The sequence below is a fragment of the Cibotium barometz genome, chromosome 31 (genome assembly GCF_041138505.1).
Source record: "Cibotium barometz isolate CiBa-2024 chromosome 31, ASM4113850v1, whole genome shotgun sequence".
Taxonomy (NCBI): domain Eukaryota; kingdom Viridiplantae; phylum Streptophyta; class Polypodiopsida; order Cyatheales; family Cibotiaceae; genus Cibotium; species Cibotium barometz.
The window spans coordinates 23752356-23765085 of NC_141076.1; positions in this window are offsets into that span (position 1 = coordinate 23752356).

Consider the following 12730-nt stretch of genomic DNA (forward strand, 5'->3'; position numbering starts at 1 on the left):
TATGTCTCAATCATGGACCATTTGAGTCTCTCATGAAGGGTCATCTCTAGGATGAACTCATAGGAATTAGGCTGCTAGAGAAGTACATGATCACAAATGAGTGGTAGAAACTTAGGCCAAAAGTTTTAAATCTCAAGTTTTGCAATAGCCCCATGGGTTCTGTTGTGGCTCCATCAAAGTAGGCGAGCTTGACTATCAGGCTAGTGATGGTTGTCTCCACTTTTCCCAACACTACCTGGTAATGATGTTGACCTCAGCCCCTCTATCTAAGATGGTGGTGACTTGGTTGTCCATGAATTTTACAGGGAGGACAACATTAATTTCATCACTTTCAAAGTAGTGGCCTAGCTTTTTCATCGATACCTTTGAAAAGGCTTGGTGAACTATCTCATCCTTAGTGGGTTCATCATCCTCTGAGTCATCTGAGGAGTCTTTAATTGGTTGTTCTTCCATCCCTGCTTTTAACTTCCATCCCTCTGAGTCATTTGAGGAGTCTTGAATTGGTTGTTCTTCCATCCCTGCTTTTAACTTCCCATAAATCCAATCCTTTAAGGCCTTCCATAGGCTTAGAATTCCTTGGAGTAAGGAGCTAACATAAATTTTCACTTGGGAGGAGGAGAGGAAGGCATAGAGTCTATGTCTCTAGGTGTTTATCCATTATCACTCACATAGTTCTCGGGGCTGATAATGGTGTATGAAATGTATATGGCCCCCCTTGATTGTGGTGCACGGTCATCACCCAAGAGTTTGGAGGCCATGGCGTCAAAGCTTTTGTCTTCATCCCCTTATCCTTGTTGTTCTGAGTTTTCTTAGGTCATGGGATACATTATGGTCATCTCTTGAGCAAGGTAAAACTAATCTCTGCATTGGCATCCTGTTCAATATAGTGGGGACTACTAGAGGTTCAGCCTCCATTTGTGCTTACAAGTTCTTAGGCTACTTTGAGCTTGCATTCTTCCTTTGAAGAGATGTTTGAAATTGTGTCCTCACATCATGATCCCTCTTGAACTGTCACATGGTCTTCCCCTTATCCTATCTTCTTAGTTCTTCATCTTCTGGTTTTAAGGGAAATTCTAGTGTGTTCCAAAACTTCAATCTACTAATATGACTCAGGCCGACTTATATGCCTTTTTAGTATGAGAATTTAAAGCCTGTCCAGCTTTGTGAGAACAAAAACTCTCCTCTTATTTTGCATTCTACTCATAACATTGAGAGGACCCGTTTGTAGTAGCCCATCTCTAAAGCTTATCAAATTAAGGCTCATACTTGGTTTATACTCTTGGATTGGACCCAGATTGGATGCTCTTAATGGGTAATCCTTATCATGTGGTCAATCCCACATCTTGTGCAGAGTGGTACTAAAGGTTGTGGGGTTTTCTCAGTGTGTAGTTACCATAGCCTTCTTGATGGGACACTTTGCCACCTAGTGAGGTCCCTTGCAGTGATAGCACTGTAGTGGCAGTATACGGGATCCTAAACCATTGATGTCCTTCCCCTTGTTTGATTGCACTGTTGCTATATATACAGGGTAGACACTACCACCATCTTGAATGTAGTGGCTTAGGATTTGACTTGGGGGCTCTGATCCTTTAGTGGCTCTAGGTGGTTAGTGTCCCCTCCTATTTCTTCTTCCTCCCACTTAGGGAGTTTTTGTTAGGGTCAATTGGTTTCATGGGGGCCACTTTGGGAATGGGTTGTTGTTGTGGTGGCAACACTGGTGGTAGGGGTAGTTCTTGAACTCTTAGAAATCCTTTTTGAGGTACATACTACCCCAAGTGAGGTTCATTGGTGGCAAGCATGGGTCTTGCCGGTGGAGCCACCGAAGGTAAGTGTTGGGTTGGTGTGTGATTACATTATTAGGTACTATTGCCGATAATGTTGTTACTCAGGTTTCATGGGGGTCACTTTGGGAATGGGTGGTTGTTGTGGTGGTAACATTGGAGGTGGTAGTAGGGGTAGTTCTTGAACTCTTAGAACTCCTTTTTGAGGTACATACTACCCCAAGTGAGGTACATTGGCAAGCATGGGTCTTGCAGGTGGAGCCACCAAAGCTAAGTGTTGGGTTGGTGTGCGATTACATTATTAGGTAGTATTACTGCCGATAATGTTGTTAGCCACACTAAGGTTTATTTATGTAGCAATGGATAGTGTCATGGTTTCCCATCTTTATGTAGTACGCACACAAGATTCCTCCTTGTCTCAGCCTTAGGTGGGGGCACTTTGTGTTGGTGTGGTTTGCATGTCATATTGAACACCACACCAACTCATGCCTGGGGTACATATGTATTTGGCCTATCTTTCCTTACCCCAACCTTCTAGGTTAGTCATTTGTAGCATGAGCATAGCCCCACTAGGTCTTCTATGGGCCGGTGCAGTTTGTGGCTCTTTCCCTTTGATGCCGACCTTGAAGGTACTGTGTGTCAAAGGATGCTTTAGAAGGGGTTCCTTTTGGGAATTTTTTTGAAGAAGTTCCCATGAAGTTATCATCAAAGTTTATGGCACTTCTATAACACAGCTCAAAGTTTTTATGCTTTTCTAAGTATAAGGCATTATGTAAGGTTAAATCAAGGATTCTTTTTAGGAATCTCCTAGTTAGCTGTTTGTCAAAGAATTTATCATTGTTCGAACATCAAGAGTGAAGGTATCTGACACTGTTGATGTAGTCTCTGATTGATTCTTTCTCTTACTGCTTGACATGGTAAAGTTGATCGACTGGGTTCCATTAGGTTCCTTAGTGGGAGTACCCAATCATGAAAACAGTCCTTAGGGTGTTGAAGTTAGCCTTGTCTTCTAGTTTTAGTGATTAGAACCACTCACCTACCTTCCCTTACATGGTAAGGCCAAAGGCACTTACCCGTACAAGGTCATCAGGCCGACCACATGTAGTATCACACGTGATCAAACACTTCAAGGTGTACAATAATTGGGTCTCTAGTCCCATTAAACTTGTGGATTAATTTTGTAATTTTTATGGGTCTAATAGTGTTTTAGTGTCCACAATTTGGTCTTGCTATAATTGGTGGTGATGTGTTGCTAGCCCTATTGCTACCCTCCTCCCTATTTGGGATGCTATCCTCAAGATATCCTCAGTGGTGGTGGTTAGAGTAGAAAGTAGTGGTGTAGGTGGAGATTGACAACATGGCAGCTTTTGTAAGAAAGTGCTAAGGCTAATTCATTAATTGGCCAAAATTGATCATGGTGGACAAAGGACTTGTGAAAGGTCAATGGGCCAATAAAGGGGGCCATGGGCATGGTCCAATGTGGAGGCCAAGGAATAAGTAAGTGTGAACATGGTGCATAGGTATATAAGACAATTATAAGCCCTAATTATAAATAACTTATAATCACTTTTGATCAATACTAATCATGTCTTGCTTTGCAAGCTTCCATGAAGACCTTATCTTATGTCTTAGATTCCATGTAAACGATGTCTACATCTCTCTCTACTCCATGTAAGCGAGTCTCCTCTCCCTCCCTCCCTTTCATTGGTATCAGAGCCCTTGTCTTTGATTCATTTTACTTAATTTTTTATTTTTTTCCCAAATTTGAAAACTAATTTGCTAAGAATCTTGAGAAGTTACATTTGGGAAAAAAAACTTGGCCTTTTTGGGAGCAAATTTGATCATATTTGACAAGTTTGGGCTTATTTTGGCATTTTCCTGATGTCCAAAAAGTGCTGTGAATTTTCATGCACACTTGGAAGCTAAGTTTCTACAAACCCTACTTTCCATTATGGGAGCAGAGATTCTATTAGCTATTTCTTTAGAAATTTTTGAGCATTTGTATCACTAGCAAGCTTGATTGCATATGGGCTGATTTTCATGTGTTTTCCATTGATTTGCATCAAGAAATCAAGAAAATGGCATTTCCTACAAAGCTTGATGTTTCCCCATAAGGGCAAGATTGGCCACATTCTTAACCCCTATTTATCAAGAAATCATCTCAATGAACCTTCATTAAATTTTTTTTGATGCATGAGGGATTTTGCAAGCTTTCCATAGCCATGAAAAGCCACATACATGCATATGATGCCATTAGCTGATTGAATTTGAACCTACAAGTATTGAATGGTTTCTTTGATGCATTGGAATGATTTCCCATGCTCTTTTGAATCATTCTCTCTTGAAGGTTCACATACTGAAGGTTTCATTGAGCCACTCTTGTATAAAAGTGCAAGATTGAAGTAATAATTGGCTCATATTTGCATTGAGCACACTTAGGATCTTCCATTTGTCAATGGGGATGCAATGATGCATAAAGAGGCATAATTGATGGATTTGGCAATGCATATAACACATTTGGATGGCTTTCTTATGATTTCTTGAGCACCTATGATGATGAAAGGATTATTGGAAGTAATAAGGTTCATTGTATATGTGAGTGAATGATAAGATAAGAATGAGTACATACTACCTTTATAAATGAACTCACTCACATACTTGGATTGCAAGATCTTCATTACATTCAAATTTTAATTTTGAAATACTTATAGAATCTAGTATGAGAGTGTACCTTTGGTGCTAGGTGGAGAGGCTAAAGGGGAGTGCATCTTGAACTCTCTGTGCCATGATTATAAGCCTTGGTACATGGATGTGAAAACATGGCCTCAACCCTTGCCTTGGATATAAACTTGGTAAGGGGGTGAGAAGGCTTGGCCAAGAGATCGACAAGCACAAATCTCTTCTTTGACACCGTTCTTGTTCAATATACACAATCAATTAGGCAAGACAAAGGTCATGCAGATGGCAATGTGGTGACACTTTTGGTTGCATTTTGGTTTTACCTATTGATTGTGGTACGATGAACGATGCAATGAATTACAACATTTTTGAGCTAGTTTTGGATTGAGATTGTGTTGCAAATGCCTCAAGGTCATGGAAATTTTTTTGCAAATTGAGGTCAAATTTAGTTATATTGGACAAGAAGTGGTGCATTGGTTATGCAAATGCATTGGGGATGAGATTTTGTGGTTGACCAGATTTCTCTTTGACTTTTTTTATAAACCCTAATTCAATCTAAAACCCTAATTAATAGTTTAAAACCAAGCATAGAATCTTGTTCCTCACACTTAATGCTACTCATCAAGCTATCAACAAGCATTTAAATTAGGGACCAAAACATGGATAAACCCTAGCGGTTTTTTTAAAAAGTCAATTGTAGTCAATACGGTGTTGATTTTTTAAATCTATTTTAAATATCCTTAAGCTACTCATCAAGGCCTACACGATGGTGTAAAGAACACACAAATCAAAACCCATTTGAATAGAGTTCCACACATAAAGTGGATATGCAACACATAACCCAAAACAAAGTGATATAGCATTTATGAAAAGTGAGATCGAGGGTGACATATGCATTCGTTACATCATTGTAGAGTGGTACGCTAAAGACAGTGAGCTAAAGAACATCAATTTTGGATTTTGTCAGTATAGTTTTGATCAAGTCAAAGGTGACTTCATGTGTGGTTTATATACCTCGATGCCTTTTTAGGGAGCCCAAGATCACTCAATTCCATTTTCAATTGTGTCAAAATGCCAAAAGGAAGACCCTGCAAAGGAAAAGAGGCAACATTTGAGGAAATGCGAAAGATGTGGAAAATGACAAAAATGTACATACGCCAAAAGAGGTACCCCGATGTCAATGAAGGGTTGATGCATACTCATGCGGGGCCATCCAAAAATGTTGGCTTGAATGAAAATGTGCATACTAGTCTAATTATACAAGTGGCACCAAGATGAGTAATGAAATGCAAACTATAGTGTTCAGTGCTTTGAAACCATCAACAAAGGTCAAGCTAATTTGATGGAGAATCAATCTCAACAAATTAATTTGTTGGGAAGCATGGTGGAAAGAATAAACAAGAACCAAGATATTTTGGTTGAGAGAGCATGAATTGAAACCACACATCTTTTTGCTAGAAGCCTTCAAAGGGGGGTCCTTTCACAAGCAACAAGCTCCGTTTGAAGGAAGTGCCTATGAAAAGAGATGCAAATATGGTTGATTGTTGGAAAAGGCTTTAGTCCCTCTCTTGATAACTCGAAGACTTCATGAGTTTGGGTGGCAATGTGCATATGCAAGTGGGCAACAAGGAAAATTTTCCATCAAGTTCATTTTGTTTTGGAAGTTTACCTACAAACATTCCATCTACATCATGAGGTGATGCCAAAGGGAAGTGTGTAGCTTTCAACTTTACACATGTGGATGGTTCATGGGATAGTGATGATCCACCCATGAGGCTATGCATGGTTAATTCCAAATACAATGAAGACGAGTTCAAGGGCATTAAAGACAAAGTGGTTTTCTCAAAGTTCAAAGGGGAAGGATCAAGCAATGAAGAGTATTATGGCTGGGTTGAGAAATTGAATATGTATTTTGAAGTGAACCCAAGAAACAATCGCACTATGTACTTTGCCTTACTCCACATGGAGGGGTATGCACACACTTGGTGGTGACATTTGCATGATAATGGTTATGAAATTACCACATGGGGTGCTTGGTGAGTGAGATGACTTGGAACAAGGTTTTGGCAAGGTCAAGGACTACACACAAAAGTTCTTGAAACTCATTCTCCGTGTGGATGGACTTAGCAAGAAATTGAAGATCAATAAACACATCAAGGCTCTCAAACCAAACATTGAGGCAAATGCAAGAGCACAAAGGCCTTCTACTCTCCAAGATGCAATTATGTCTATGAAGATAAATATGCATATAGAGGGTTGACAAAGAGTGGAGATAGGGCTTATTTGAATGTCCCAACTTTTGGAAAGTTTGCAAAGGATGCTTCATCAACTCCCACCATTCCTAGGTATCCTACCATCTATGGTGGTGGTTCATAATAAAACTTCAGATTTGGATCAAATCCTTCAAAATATTTGAGTGGGGATGGAAAGCCAACAACCAATGGAGTAAGTTTATGAAGGAAGACCGAATCAATGAGTTAAGAAACAAGGGCCTTTGCTATAAGTATGGTGGAGAAGTGGCATAAGAAACATTATAAGACATGAAAGTTTAGAAATGTTGCTATCAATATGGTCTTATCCAAAGTCATTAAAGATGAACATGAAGAAGATAATGAGACCTTTGGTGATTGCAAATGAGTTCATAGAAAGTGATGATGATCATGTATTGAGTTTCCTTTTGACCCCGGTGGTACTTTGCAAGAGATTTGCAAGAGTATAATGATGGAATGCCTATATGTAAATTTGATAGAGCAAGCATGAAGCCAACTTTGTGCACTTTATCTCATGACTCTTACATGGGATGTAAGGGTGCAAACACCTTGAGACTCAAGGTCAATGTTAATCATAGAGTGGCTTCTCATGTCTTTGTGGTGTGGATAGCGGAAGTACACATAGCTTTGTGAATGCAAAGTCATTATGCAGTCTTAAATCACAACCCATACCTTTGATAATGTTTCATGAAGTTTAAGTGGAAAATGGGGCTTCAATGGATTGCACAATGATGTGTCAAGATGTGTGTTTGGATCTTTCAAAAGAATACACATGCAAAGCTGATTTACTTGTTCTTGATATGGGGCCCATCAACATGGTTCTTGGATGTGATTGGCTCTCAAGTCTTAGATCCTTCACTATGAATTTGAAGCAAGGTTTTATATTGCTTATGCATGGTGATCACATTGGTGGGAGTGAATACATCAAAGCTTACTTTGATCAATGCATGGTGATCACATTGGTGGGAGTGAACACATCAAAGCTTACTTTGATCAATGCCACTCAACTTCAGAGAGAGCTCAAGAAGATGGCTTATGTATATGTGTTACAGCTTTGCAAGGATGAGAGCAATGATTTTGACAAGAAGGAAATGCATAAGGGCATGCAAAAGTTGTTGGATGAGTATAAGGATGTATTCAACATGCCCAAATATCTACCACCAAAAAGAGAAATTGATCATGAGATAGAGCTTGAGTCTAATGCTAGGCCTATCAACAAGCTGCTATATAGATTGTCCAAAGTGAAGAGATATGAGGTGGTGAAACAAGTGCAAGAATTGATGGATATGGAATGGGTGGAACCAAGTCCATCTCCTTTGGCATCTCTGGTGCTTCTTGTTGTGAAGAAGAAGTATGGTACGTTTCGGATGTGTGTGGATTATTGTGACTTGAGTAAGAATTCTATCAAGAATAGGTATCCCATACCTTGCATAGATGATCTTTTGGATGAGTTGAAGGGTGTCCATTTATTTACAAAGAATGACTTGAGGTCCGGTTATACCATCAAATAAGGATGAAGAGTGGTGATAAGTATAAGATGGCATTTAGGATCGAGAGGGGTCTTTATCACTTACTATATGGTTATACCAATCGGACTATGCAATGCGCCCACCACTTTTCCAGCCTCTATGAACAAAGTGCTTCAAACCTTTCTCTAGAAGTTTGTGTTGGTCTTCTTTGATGACATTTTGGTGTATGGTACGGGTGAAGCATGTCCACATGGTTTTGGATGCTTTGGGTAGTACTAACCAACTATATGTCAAGGAAAGCAAAAATACATTCATGGCTAGTGAAGTGGAGTACCTTGGTCATATTGTTGGCAAAGATGACATAAGAGTGGATCCCAAGAAGGTGGGGTGTGTGCAAAAGTGGCCTTTTTTGACCAATACAACTTAATTGAGGGGTTTCTTAGGACTTACTTCATTTTATAGGAGATTCATGGGTATGCGCACATAGCTACACCTTTGATAGATAAGCTCAAGAGGGAAGAATTCTTTTGGGATACAATTATAAATAAGAGCTTTGAAGAGCTCACGAGAATGCTTACATCAGCCTCTGTTTTGTTGTGTCCTAACTATTCAAAGCCATTCACCACCATAGGGGCATGATGATTAACATTGACCTCTGGCTTAAAGTGTTACATGCATGATGATTCTAATAGTCATACTGACCGTTTCTTCTAATTGTTTTAAGCCTATGTGAATGGCCTACGACTATCGTGTTCTGACTTGTTCTACTTGTTCGTCGACACCAACACTTGGCACATCCAGTGAACTAGATTTTCAATTTGATCACTAGAACCCATAGCTATGCATGTCAAAAAGTCAAACTTATTGGAGGTGTCAACTTATTAGAGGTGTCAGATAGACTTTGTTGGATTTTGTTTGTAGACACATCTCTATGGATACATGACTTTTACGAAGAAGGCCAAGGAGATCAAGAAGTTTGCCCAGCAGAGTCGGGTCAGCTTGACATGCTCCTCGATATTGCGCTTGCGAGCAATTCTAACCCTAACACGCTTGGGCGTGTTCCTGATCCTTCAGCTCTAGGGGTCTCACTGCTCCACTCCACCCAGATCATCATCCGGAACCACAAGAGCACCAGCAGTAGCAACACCTCTAGCAAGTTGGGATCAGAGGATTCGCACCCGCCGGAATTGGAGGAGCCGTAGGTCGGAGGTTCGGAAGGGGCAGATACCTCAGAGCATGTTGTAGAATAAAATTGTCCGTCCGCCTCCAGGCTTGATGTTCTGCCAATCCAAGCAGCTAAGATCTGGATGCAAGTGTATCCTTGTTGGATGATCTGGGTCTGATTTGTAATTTGGTGGGCTGCATCCTACAGTAGTCTACTTAAGCTATGCGATCTCATCCCGGCTATCCATTAGGGTAATTTGGAGGGTGGTGTCCTTCACCTCTTGCAAGGTGGCGATGGTCTTTTGAATATCCTCGTGCTTTTCTTTAACCCTGCTTCTCCTAGTCGGAGGCTTCTTGAGCTCATCGATGTGCTCCTACGTTTGTGCTGCTCCTTGTAGGCGAGCTTCATGGTTTATCATCTTTATCTTTCAGCTCATCATAATTCTATTGAAGTGCCTCTGCATGATGGTTGAAGCTAGATTTCGGGTTGCTGGCTGATGTGGCACCTACGTGGCACATCAGCCACGCTGGCAGTCAACAGAGGTGTTGCCGTTTTATTCCGCCCGTTTTTTCACCCGCCGAGCAGCCATCAATACACAGGCGCCGAATCGTCATTAATACAGAGGAGCCGCACTCCAGCCCCACACGCTACACGCTCTAGCTGGCCACACGCTACACCCCTACACGCCTCCAACCCTACACTTCACGCTCGTTTTCTCCACGCAGCAGAACGCTCAAGTCCAGCAACGGCCTTTGCAAGCAGGTTCAGTCAAGGTGCCTTCTTTTTATGGTTCCTGCAACATTCAGTTCGTTCGCAGGCTCTACATGTAAGTGATCGGCCTCCTCTCATTTGACTTTCACCATAAACTTTGGCCTTACAAAACCTTTACCGGCTACTGTGACCTTTGGTTCAGCAGGTTCAGGTTTTTTAATTAGTTATTCATGTCTCTCCAAAACTGAAGCTTAGAGAATGCCATGAGTTCTCAAATGCCCCCCATCGGTGTCTTCGATTCGACAGCATTGTGTTGGGTGCACTCATATGACAATCATTCAAAATACAAATTTGTACGCGAAGCTAACATCCCTTGGAACCGTGTTGCCGATTTTGTAAAAGGAGAAGCCGACAATGCAAAGTTTCCGACATCTTTCAAAAAATATAGCCACCATCACCGAGATGCCTCCAATCTTACAAAGATTGCACATGAATCATGGACTGAGAAGATAGTGTAAGTGTGTATTTGTTTTAGTTTGTCTAATCCATTCAGAGTTCATCACACACACACATACAATTAAATGTTTATCGTTGCTTCTTTGTTTTGTTTAGCTTTTGGTGTGGTTTTGGTCCTGCTGGCACTAAAGCACTAATGCAATCTAACATTGCGGATGGCAAAGATGTCGAAACTACCCAGCTCAATGAATGCAAGGACACTAGTAGCGAAGATGATGTTGAGGTCGAGGAGAATAGTGGTGACGAGTCGAATCGTGAAAATGGTGAGATGGAGGAGCGTAGTGAAACAAAAGAGTTGACACAGCCAAGTGCAAAGAAGCCATGTAAGAAAAGGTGCCCTCCCATCACAAAGGGCAAGCGAAAGCGTGGATGTAAATGTCATTTTAGTGTCAAGAGGCTCGCACAAGATCCAGGGGTGGCCATAATCTCTTACATACATCCATACCACACAAATGCAAATGATGAGGTTTGTCATGGTATAAGATTTGTTGATCCCTCTTTGAAGTTCTCTCCATGGATCTCAATGCAAAAGAAACTATGGGATTCAAGCATGCTATATCATGGTTTCTCTCCACATCAAGTGTTGGAAATGCATGTCCAAGCATTGCATTCGAGCCAAAGTCATGACCCTACAATTACTATGGTTAGGGATGACTTTTTGTCTATTCGTGACATCATGAATATATCTAACAAGCTGACTATTGATCAGTACCAGCTACACACAGATGATGCGGAAAGCACCAAGAGATGGTGTCACGAGAATCAATCAAGCACCTTTATCTGCCAGGAGTAAGATGTGGAACATTCCAAGGAATTTATCCTTGGAATACAATCACCATGGCAAAGGGAGATGTGCAAGAAGTTCGGAAATGGGAACCTTCTTGCGATGGATGCTACCTTTGGCACAAACAAATATAAGGTATGTGGTGTAATGAATTATCATTTTTACTTCTTGTTCACATTCTCTTAAGTTATAATAAATGTTCATTTTTTACTTCTTGTTCACATTCTCACTTTCCTTTAAAACACATGAACAGTTTCATTTGTATACAATCCTTGTTTTTGATGGTCATTGCAATGGTGTGCCCATTGCTTGGGTGCTTACATCTTCAGCTACATTTGAGTGTACTTGCACTTGGTTAACCAAGTTTAGAGATAATTCATAAATCATGGGAGCCCGGAGCCTTTATGGTTGATGATGCCGAAACGGAGATTAATGCGCTCAGGTTAGGACCATATGTTAATATGTGTTGAGTGCAAACTAATGAGAACCGTGTGTTTGAGTTCTATGTGACATGTCCTTTCTATTTTTCGTAGGGTGGTGTCCAATCAATCCATTTTTCTATGCTTGTGGCATGTCAAGCGTTGTTGGCTCCGACACCTTATTAAGAAGGTGAAGGAATGGCCCAAAAGAGCTTCTATGTTTTGGTCTTTGGAAAATATCATGAACATGCAAGGGTCAGCAAATTCTACAGACCATATAATCAAAGAGGATGCAAAGGCTATTATCTCTACCTTCTACTCCAACTTTAGAGATGAGGGGAGTTTTATTGGGTATTTCAAAACCTATTGGGAGGCTAAACTAGGTAAGGTTGAATTTTAAACTTTATACATACTCTTCTTATAGGTAAAATAATGCACACTTGCTCTCCTTCTTGTTCGTACTTCATTTCTTGCTCTTCTAACTTCATTTGTTTTATGTGCAGAAATGTGGGTGCGTGCTTCCCGATTTGCTTCCACATTCAGGACAAGACACTAATGGAGTAATAGAGTCATATCATGGGCAGCTCAAATATAAGTTCTTGGGCTCTTCCAAAAGGATGAGTTCGAGGCGGGTGGATTGGCTCTTATACAAGTTAACATCATCATGCTTGCCATATTATTGGTATATTCAGCAGTTGAAGGACAATGGTTTTATGAGAAACAACGCCATTGAAAGAGTAGTGGAGAATTCTTATGAGCGAGCACTTCATATACCAGATGCTAATGTCTCATTCCAGGTTGGTGGTGTTGCTATAGTGGAGAGCATGCACACAAAAGCTTTATTTTACACAGTCTACAATTCTGATTGCCAATGGGCATGCTGTACATGTGCGTGGGCAGAGCTTGGAAATATTTGCAAGCACCAAATTAAGGTGA